The 10,615-nt window shown below is 35.5% G+C and overlaps 1 long non-coding RNA gene across 1 annotated transcript; it reads right to left on the reverse strand.

Moving 5' to 3' along the window:
• Window positions 1–804: 804 nt before the first annotated feature.
• LOC131874483 (uncharacterized) lies at window positions 805–1,542 on the reverse strand. Its single transcript, XR_009371847.1, has 3 exons — window positions 1,387–1,542; window positions 1,219–1,270; window positions 805–867 (listed from the first exon to the last, which is right to left on the reverse strand). It is a non-coding gene; the product is annotated as an uncharacterized LOC131874483 (long non-coding RNA).
• Between the last annotated feature and the right edge of the window lie 9,073 nt (window positions 1,543–10,615).

Raw genomic sequence — 10,615 nt, forward strand, 5'->3', positions numbered from 1 at the left:
ATCTCTTGTTATTCATATATTGAACCTATAATCTCCTACAACCTACTTTTGTAGCATTCATATTTTGAAGTGTCACTTTTAGATAAAATATTTGTTTCTTTGAAGCTACAATATAGATACCCTACTCATCAAAGAATTGAGACATTTAAGAAAAATATATAGACTTGTCGCCATGACCAATTTTCGTAGAAGTGAATCCATAGTTTGTTTCCAGCTCATATTAAAAATTGTTTATAATTTGACCTCACTTGGCTTGTATTGACAGACTTGATGGTCATGTCAATCAGTGTGGGACTTCACTGTTAAACAACTGCCTATGTTTTTTTGCAGCATTTTTGTCTGTAATACAAAGTTTTTCTTTCAAAGATATTATTTACATTATATTCTCAAAACAACATAATTTCTAGTTATGTTGTTGCTTAACTGTGACAAACAATGGCATCAATATAGAACATGAAAAAGGTCATGATAAGCCAAAATCAAAAAATTAAAGAATCATAGTTTAAGCCGAAAAAAACCCACTATGGCAATTAGAAAAATTAATGCAGCTCCACAAAAACGCTTCTCAAAATTAAACATATATTATTCATGCAGCTCTACAAAAGAAGACAACGAGGGGCAACATTGTAATTCTAAGACTGTTCATCAGTTATTAATGAAAGTTTATAATCAATATCCATTAAGAAATTCTGACAGGAAAGTAAATGTATTTCTAATCTGTAAAACCAAATTGATGAAGTTTATTTAGATTGTAATAATCAGTGATAATAGATAAATATTTAGAAGAGGGAGTCTGATTCGAACCTGTTACCCCAACGACTCTGTAGGTCTATGACCAACCGCTCTTCTTAACCATAGATTTAGTAACTATACATAGCAGACAACATTGTTTAGGTCTGTGATATTTTCTAACTGTACATAGCATTTAATAATACTCTAGTCATCAATAATGACCATTCCTATGAGAAATCATTTCTTCTATGACCAAGTTAAAAATAAAATAAGGAAGTAGCCGCAATTTGCCCAAGCCTGATTATGTAAAACATTTTAGCAGAAAACAAAGGAAATGGTACGTCGGCAAAAAATAAAATAGAATGTGGACAAAAGATAATCCCAAAAGTCATAAATTTGACAGAGGGTTTCAATGATTAGGCACGACACAAATTTTCTAGGCTCAAGCAAAAGTTTACATCAAAAATAAATACAGGAAGCAAATACCTTGACGAATACTGCAAATTTTCCATCATTGAACAGTTGGGTTAGCAAAAATCTGTGCAAAAAAGGCCAAAATAAGGTCAGGCATTCAACCAAAATGCTATCTGATGCACCTTCCACACAAATTAGGGCAATCGTAGGAAGAAATATTGAAAGGGAAGTTGTAAATACTCATTGCATAATCGCCCTTTAAAAGCAAGGATGTGAGCCCGTCCACGAATTCTCTTCTCAATCTCCACTTGAACGAAGAGTTGGAGGGCTTGGCCAAGCCAGGAAGATTGAGGAACTCATACGATAAGTATGAGACGATGCCCATCATTCCCGCCAATGGAATTTGCATGTCGATGTCGCCAAGGAAGCAGAGAAGAGGGAGATGAGTGAAGAGGATAAAAACCCCAACGACGAAGAAGAGGCCGCAGACGATTGCGTGAAGAGGGGTTCCAATGGAGAAGAGGGAGACAAGTGAAGAGGGAAAAAACCCGGCGACATAAAAGAAGCACGAAGATATGATTAACTTTATTTTATATTGTCTTAAGCTAAGACATTTAAATAACTAAAAATATAATTAAATGTAAAATACGTGTTTAAGACGAAATTAAAATTTTGTCTTTAATTAATGTCTTAAACATCCTATCATGTAGTAGTAGTGAGTTGATTAAGATTTCTGAGGATTTTGTATGTGCGGTCTGTTTGAGCTCTTTCAAAGAAGATGATGAAATCAGAGAGTTGTGCAATTGCTGCCACATTTTTACAACAAATAAAATTTCATTCTAGTTTACAACCTACAAAGGTGAAAATATAGAAATTGTGTTTCTACTCATACTAAGCAGAACCACGGATGGAGAAGGCTCTTGGCTCCAAATTTTAATAAAGCAAGGAACCATTTTTATAGGAATCCATTAACATTGTGGGAGAATACTTATTTATGAATTGTCCAACTTCTATGAATCAAATTAAATATGAGTGATATATAGCAATGAGCAACCGAAATATATTCAATGCAAAAAAATATTTAATAATTTGAATAGCACTAAACAAATATGAAAAAATTTAAAAATTTCGCATAAACAATTTCGACACTTTGATGTAAAGAACAATAAAATTTATTTATGGGTACAACTTAAAATTAGGTTTGTCAGTTCACACTATTTTTATACTTAGAACTTAAATTACTTTCAGTTATTACATTTGACTAGTCATCACTTTGTTGCCATATTCGTCTAATGTTTGACAGGAACTTAATTATCTGCTCTACAACCCTTGGTTTAGTAGTGTAATTTAATTTTAATTATTTTTACTTCCTATAAAAATGGCCATTGATAATATCTTAAGTCATGGGGGAATGAATATGGCCTTCAACAACCCTTATGATGTAGCCAAAAGCCTTAATAACAAGCATTTAGAGACAAAGAAAAAAGGAAACACCATTCTATGGATCTCAAAAGCCCTAAACCATTGAAAAAAAATATATTAATGAAAATGTAGACTAAAGCATCTACCAAAGGATTTGAGAACTAATTAAAAAGAAATGTCTAAATCAAGTAGAGATTTAATAATAGAAATAATATGCAATCACTGAATGTTTCTTAAAATCCAAGAAGTGAGGAATATGATGCATTATCAAGAAGTTTCAACCCTCTCCCTTCCTAAATGAAAATGATATTATCAAGAATGTGTCATCTCTTAATAAAATTCATCATCTTGGACACATAATGGAAGGAAGAAGATGGTGGATGGAAATCATCACTTGTGGCCTTGGTTATTATCTTGTAAAAAGTATTAAGGTTGAAAGTTCAAATTTGTGTTATGCTTTTACAAATGAAATGGGCAACACTCAATTAATTTTTTAACATGAATAACTAAAATGTAACATATATGTTTTGAATTTTGAAATGATATAAATAAATGAAATGTAGATATCTTTAATGTTTTTTATGTTTACGTCTTTATATAAAAAAATATTTGAATATATTTTTGTGAACTTGATGCTAAAATTTAGCTGCTAATAAAATATTAAAAAACTAATTTTAAGTGGAATGTCACTTTTTATATAATAAATTTCATTTTTTTTCCTTCATTTTTTTGTATTAAATCTTAAAAGTTGTGTGTACATTGAAAATGTTATTGTTTTGATCATACATACATTTTTGTCTTAACTATTTATCTAAAACAAAAAGAAATATATTGTCTCAACATGAAATCTCTCATGTAGTGTATCGTGTATATTTTTAATAAAATTAAATTATTTTTTAAAAGATAATCAACCTTATATTTTGGTGTGAATGGCCTACTTTTAATAATAAAAAATATAAGAACTAAATAAAATATTTTTAAAAAATTAACTACACTTATAGATCTATTGAAAAAATAAAAAATCTAATTCATGTGAGAACATCAAGTGTCTCAAATAAAATTAGATTTTTATAAATTGGTCTCTTGAAAGTGATGCTACATATGTATTTATTGAACACTTCTACTTGAAAAAATTGTGATGGTCCAGTTTAGTTAGAATGACTCTAGCTAGAACGTGTTAAGAGAAAAATAAATTTCAATTGAAAATGCTTAAATTCATTTGTGATCATAAGTTGGCTTAAAGTGGGAAATAAATTTTTTTCACCATTGAGAAATGTGACCAAGATGAAGCCTCTTATTTTCATGGTTTCAATAACTTGTCCCTATGGCTTATCTTGAGAAGCCTCTTAGCATACCTAGAGACCAATGAAGTGTTATGTAGCCTTGAAGAACTCACATGTGTGTTGCAGATGTGATTGTTGCGGATGAGACGGTGTTGTTAAGTGGTTGTCATTGATGTCTTTGTTGTTCTTGGTGTTGGTGATCCAAAATATGTGTTCCCCGAATCTTTGGTGCTCTGAAAGATGTGTTGGTGATTCAGATATTTCAAGTTATTGGATATGATGTTGATCAATGGCATTCATGTGTATCTTGGTCTCGTTCTTATCTTTGTTGTGTTGGGTGATGGTGTTTGGGTGCGGATTAAGTTTAGAATTGAGGATGTGTAGCGTCTTGTGGTGTAGCGTGTGTATCATGATTTTTGGGTCCGGAATTTTTAATGATTGTAACGTATTGATCTGACCGTTGATGCGTGTTGTGGTGTGGTTTGATACTCATTCCTTCCCACCACTAGAATGTTTAGTGTTGACATATTTTAGATCCCTTCCTTGGCCGACTTGGAAGATTATGCTTCCCAAAAGACAGTATATATATGAGGATGATCTAATTGTGTTAGATGTAGAAAAAGTTTGACATTGTTTTGAAGATATGCGAGATTGGAAAGGAAAGATCAGACTATTAGTGATGTGAGTGAGTGTGTTGGTTTTGAGGCACCAGAAGCAGTTTGGTTTGCGCAAATTGTGTTTCAGTGGTGGATTATTTCTCTCTTTCTCTCTTTCTCTCTGTCTTCGACAATGAGCCTTTTCTAGGTAGTGAGCCCACCCACTGCGAGCATTCTGGCAATGAGCCACCTTTTGTAAAAATCACCTTAACCAATGTTTTATATTGAGAACTAACATTCTCTGTGGTTTAAATTCCCTTCTTAGGTTTTCCAGTCATATCTAGTGTTCTTTGTGTGATCTGTTGTATGTTTATGTTTTCATGCTATATCTGTGTTAATTAATTCTATTGGTTTGGATCGAGATGTTAAAAAGATTTAAGGAATCATTTTGGATATTCAACAATGTGATGTCATCCATCCAAGTGAGAGAGATTTGCATTAGTCATCTACATAGGAATGAATGGAGTTCATCTAAAGTGAATGGTTAATCGTAAGCTATTTGAGTGAAGTGGCTAAAATTGAAAGAAACAATATCTAAGAATTGTAATAGAGTTTGAGCATTCTTAATGGTCTCTTCATGCACTTGAAAAACTAGCCTATAATAATTCAAAAAAATCTTGGATATAACGAGGTGGTTAGTATGTCTTCCACATGAGTATATTGAATGGTTTTGATTTGAGTCCTAACTTGTTTGATGCATAGAGGTTTAAGAAAAAAAACTAGAATTTATTACCATATTTGATCCAATGAAGGAAAGCTCTAACTTGATCACCTTTGGATCTATCGTATTCACTAGTATTGTATTTGAAATTCATAGCCTTTGTTATCGCCATACAAAACAAGCTGTCCCAAAAAGGAAAAAAATATCATTGTTAATTGTGACGAAATTCTGCAGCTGCAACTACGTCATCCCTGTGACGTCATTAACAGAAAATCAAAAAGACGACCTGCAAATCCTGTTTTGTGGTATATGCAATCTACCTCTTTTCCATAAAATATGGCAGGAGACGTGCAAATTGACAGCCACCGCCTTGTCAAACAAAAAATATTAATTGTCTCACAAAGTTTTAACCGTTTAATGAATCCGCAGATATTTCTAGATTTGGCAGTTGTAGTGAATCACAAGTAATATAAATGTATAATTTGATTTGTTATAGAATTAATTTTGAGATAAGAAATCAGTTGATATTTATTTTTTTCTTACATTGTCTTTTTATCAATGGTAAGGTAAACCCAAAAATTTTAATCAATTACGTTAGGGGAAGAGCACCAATTTATGTTTCAATATTTTTCATTTCTTGATTACTTAATTTCTAATTATTAATTTTAAAGAAAACCAAAAAAAATGACAATTAAAAGTCTATTAATAAATTTCACATGCACCAATAGCTGTCGACTTGTACTCCAAGTACTTAGAATTTGTAGACTGTAATTGGAGTTGTGGAACTTTATTGAAACCCATAGCGCACAACTATTTTTTATTTTATTTTTTATTTTTTATTTTTTTGACAAAAGGCCATGGCCTATAATATATTGATAATAATTGAAGATTTACATATACTTAGATAAAATACTATCTCCATCCCCCTAGTAAATACAAATCTAAAAGAAAGCCCCCCTCGAAGTAGACAAGGGGTCATTTGAAAAAACCTCGGACGGAGCTTGAGAGAGACAAAATCTTTCCCGATATGGACAACAGAAGAAACAAAATCTGAACAATTGAGGAGAAAGATTATCAAAAAAGGACAAGGAGCTACATGTTTGAAAGTGCCATGCTCGGATCAACCCCAATTCTACCACCTTTAACCTGCCACCCCAGCAAGCAAAATATCATATTCCAATTTTCGATTCTTGAGATGAAGCGACCTCCATTGGAGTTGGGAAAGATGAGGGATACCCGTGAGGGTCAACCAATGCATGATCAAGGATCTGCCACACAACCTTGAATTTAGCCATTGTAATTGAAGCCAATGGCTCCCCTATTTGATCTTCAAAGAGTTGAACCCAGTGGAGAAAAGTGTGAGGAGATGCGTATCCCAAGCCATAGATGAAGGAGAGGAAAACAACTCTTGGCATTAAGTCAAAAACAAAGAGATCTCTATTTAAAAAACCTCCCCACCACACCTCTACAATAAACAAATCATACTTCTCCAATTGCAGGTTCAAATCCTCCCAAGAAAATAATGCAGGATGAACAAAAGCCCCCACCACCAAATTTGTATAGTCCTGAGACTGTGTGAGGTCCATCACCATAGACGCCAGTTTGGAAGCCACCAGGTTTGGAGAGGCCATCGGGTTGGCTGCAATCCATTCCTCCCTAAGAATAGTCCTCACCGCCCACTCACAAACTTCACATGGGATTACAAAGGAGTCTGCAAGTCTCAGAGGACGAGGTAGAGCATTCTGTCTCTAGACAAGATGACCTCCCTCCAAGTAAATTTGAAGGGCCATAACTTCCGTGAGGGCTTAATTAGCGAGGAAAGCAAGAAATTGGACCAGCTAAAAACGAGCCTACAATTCTGAAGGAGCATGCTTCCAGTGGCTGATAAATAGAGAAACCTGAGGGAAACTGATGCAAAGGAACCAGTGTAGCTCGTGTGAGCCATCATAGTTGAATTCATTCCATGTCCTTAAGCTTCCATGTAGGAACTCCTTATTGACCTTAAATAATCACATTTATTGTGAGAAAGGACATGGTAGCTTGCAGATATGTGGGAGCCCTGGTATTTCCTCAAGTTGGGGTCCTCTGCAGGGAATGACAGGATTGGGGATGCTGCAAAGAATGAACATGTGGCCTACCTTACAGATCCACATGCTTGAAGTACCTCCAAAAATCCTAAGCTAGAGGATACTCATCCTTCCCCCATGTGTGAAGATACTGAAAGGTACTCAGAGCGTGGGAAGGTCCAAAGCCGCCAAGATGATCTCATCCCGTACTACATGTCACCCGAAAGAATGCAGAAATGACAATCCCCATCTACTCTACATAAAAGCCTTACCAGGCTGGAAGCATCCTCACAGGACAGTCAGCAGTGACATGGCTAACCATGGCCCAAGGATCTTTCCACTGCACAAGCCACAAGACGATTCTTGGAGTGAGATCAACTAAAATTAAACTTCAACCAGAAACAAAGTGGAGCAATGGGACAAATTCCAACTCCGATACTTTGAAGAATGAGAGACCCTGCACCCACAACAAACAACATTAGATTAAACAATATGAGTGGGACTAGGCGATGCATCCAAAGCCAGTTGTACCATGAGGCATTTGTCTTCATGAACCTGACTGGGAGAAAGGAAAAAAGCTTCCTCATTTGACTCACATCCCTTATTGGCTAATAAGTCTGCTAACTTATTTGCTTCCCTATAACAATGGGAAATGATATATCCTTGAAAACTTGAAATCTTCTCTCTAGCTTCTTGAATAATACAATCTATTTTCCAATTGGGAGCTTGGAAGTTTTTTAAGGCTGATATGATGTTCAAAGAATCCCTTCAATCTCTAAGAATTCAACCTGCTCTTTAATGGATAAGTTAATCCCAAATAGTAAGGCTCTAGCCTCTGCTATGTTATTTGTGCCATTTCGAATTTTTGCAAAACTTGCTCTCAAAACCTGGCCTAATTGATCCCTGAGAACACTTCCAATTCTAGACACTCCAGGATTACCCCTCGCAGCTCCATCAAAATTTAGTTTCACAAAATGCTTCAAGGGAGATCTCCATCTAATTCCTTTTCTATTGATTTTCTTATGAGCATTTACCATCAGACTTCCTTTGAATGGGATTTGTAGGAGTTTCCAACCTGTAAGAAGGTCATTACCCCACGAGGTGAAAGGGGAATCCAGCTTCTGAAATTTAGCAGTGCATCAATAGATTCTGAAATTGATAATTCTAATTTGGTAAGCATATCCTACACACTATGAAATTCCTTCCTAAAATATGTGCCTATTCCTTTCCCACCAAATGTTCCATATGAGAATGGTAGGAGCCATATCCTAGATAACTGCAAAAAAAGAATCTGCAAAGAGCTTTGGCCATGATTCGAATACTTCTGCTAAATTGGCTTGTAATGGGGAATTCCATTGAAGGTTTTTTAGTAGCCACTTCCAACAATCTTGTGCCACAGTGCATTCTAAAAGAAGGTGATTCGTTGTTTCAATGGACTTATTACACAACACACAATCAAAGGGTTGCACTACCGTAAGAAGAGCTAACCTATCACTAGTTAGGATTCTACCCTTTAGAGCCAGCCAAGCAAAGGATCCTGCCTTTTGTAATCTGCATCCCTTCCAGCAAAATTAGAACTTTCTGGGTGGATTATCTTTCCCCTGAACTAACCATTGTTTGAAGCCCTCCTTTACTGAATAAATCCCTGACTTGGAAGGAAGCCAAATCAATTTGTCTCATTTTCCTTTGAAGAAGATCAATCTATTTCTTAATTCCATCATAAGGACCTATTTTTATTGAGGAGGGGCAAGTATATTATCCAAGTCTTTCCATTTCACTTCCCAAAAGCCATTAACCAGAACCGGGTGAAAGTAATTACTTACAAAGTGTCCCCATGAGGCTTGTAAAACTTCCTTGATAACATCCAGATTTGGAATACTAGCTAAGGGTGGATAGTTTTTGTATGAGTCCTCCCAAAATCTAATTGACCTCCCATCGTGCACAATCCAAGTTAGGCTATGTAGTAGGCTCTTTCTACATTTAATTAGGAAATTCCAAATCTTTGACCCCTTTGGAGGATCCAGGACTGTGAAAATTCTTTCGGGATGTTCTGAGTCAATATACTTTCCTCTAATAATAGCAACCCAGACAAACGTAGAGTCCGAATAAAATTTCCACACCAGTTTAGCCCCTAGAGCAATGTTCCCTTCGAATTTAGGTATTCCTACCCCCCCCCCCCCCCCCCAAACACTTTGGGGAAACAAACTTTTTCCCAGGCCAGTAAATGTATTTTATCTTTGGGATCTTTGTTGCCCTTCCATAGAAACTTCTTGAGGAGAGATTTCAGTTGCTCCTGGATCTTGAATGGTGTGGAGAAGACTGACATAATATAGTTTAGAATTGTTGCCAAGATAGATTTGATAAGCAATATTCTCCCAGCTCGTGATAACCAATTGTTCTTCCAAGAGGTTACCTTATTCTTGATCGACAAGACTATGGAATCCCAGTGGCATCCTTTTATCGCCCCTGAGAAGAGAAGAACTCCTAGATATTTGCATGGTAAATTCGCTTGCTTGAAACCCAAGATATTTATAAATATTTTTGATAGGATTGGTGAACAATGAAAACCGAACAATGAAATAGAAATGTTTTTTATTTAGTCTCACTCACTTTTTGCCCAGATACCTCACTGTATAATTTAAGGGTTCTTTTAATTACCTTAGCTTCCCTCACCGAAGCTTCCCCAAACAAGATAGTATCATCAGCAAATAACTGATGTGTGAGGATAATTTGGGTTTGAGGGATTTGAATTCCTTTCCATAAGGACAAACCCTGATAGGCTGAGATCAATCTACTAAGGGCCTCTGCCATGATGATGAAAAGAGATGGGGACAAAGGATCGCCTTGTCTGACTCCTTGAGAGGATGGAAACAAACCCAATGGGCTGCCATTAACCAAGACTGAAAATTTTGCTCCTCATAGATAGGAAAGAACCCATTTGCACAATAGATTGGAGAAACCAAACTTGAGAAGGATTCGATGCAAAAAAACCCAATCGACCCTATCATATGCTTTCAACATATCGAGTTTAACCATGATTGCTTCTATCTTATGTGTCATTACTGAATGCATAATCTCATGCACTACCAAAGCTCCTTCTGTTGTTTCTTTGCCTGGCACAAAACCCCCTTGCTTCTTAGAAATGATCTTAGGAATCAAAGGAGCCAATCTGATAGAGATGGCCTTAGTTATAATTTTGTAGACAACTATTGATGCATTTATGCATAAGTATTGACAATTTTTGAGGTGGTTCTAGTGCATGGTTATCGAGACATCTTTAAGTAGGTATTGGGCAGAACTTTGAAATGACCACTTTTTTACTCTTGGACACATAACTGATCCCACATTGTGTGTGGTTACTACCTAAAAGCTGGAACAATA

This window comes from Cryptomeria japonica, chromosome 3 (assembly GCF_030272615.1).
Source record: "Cryptomeria japonica chromosome 3, Sugi_1.0, whole genome shotgun sequence".
NCBI lineage: Eukaryota > Viridiplantae > Streptophyta > Pinopsida > Cupressales > Cupressaceae > Cryptomeria > Cryptomeria japonica.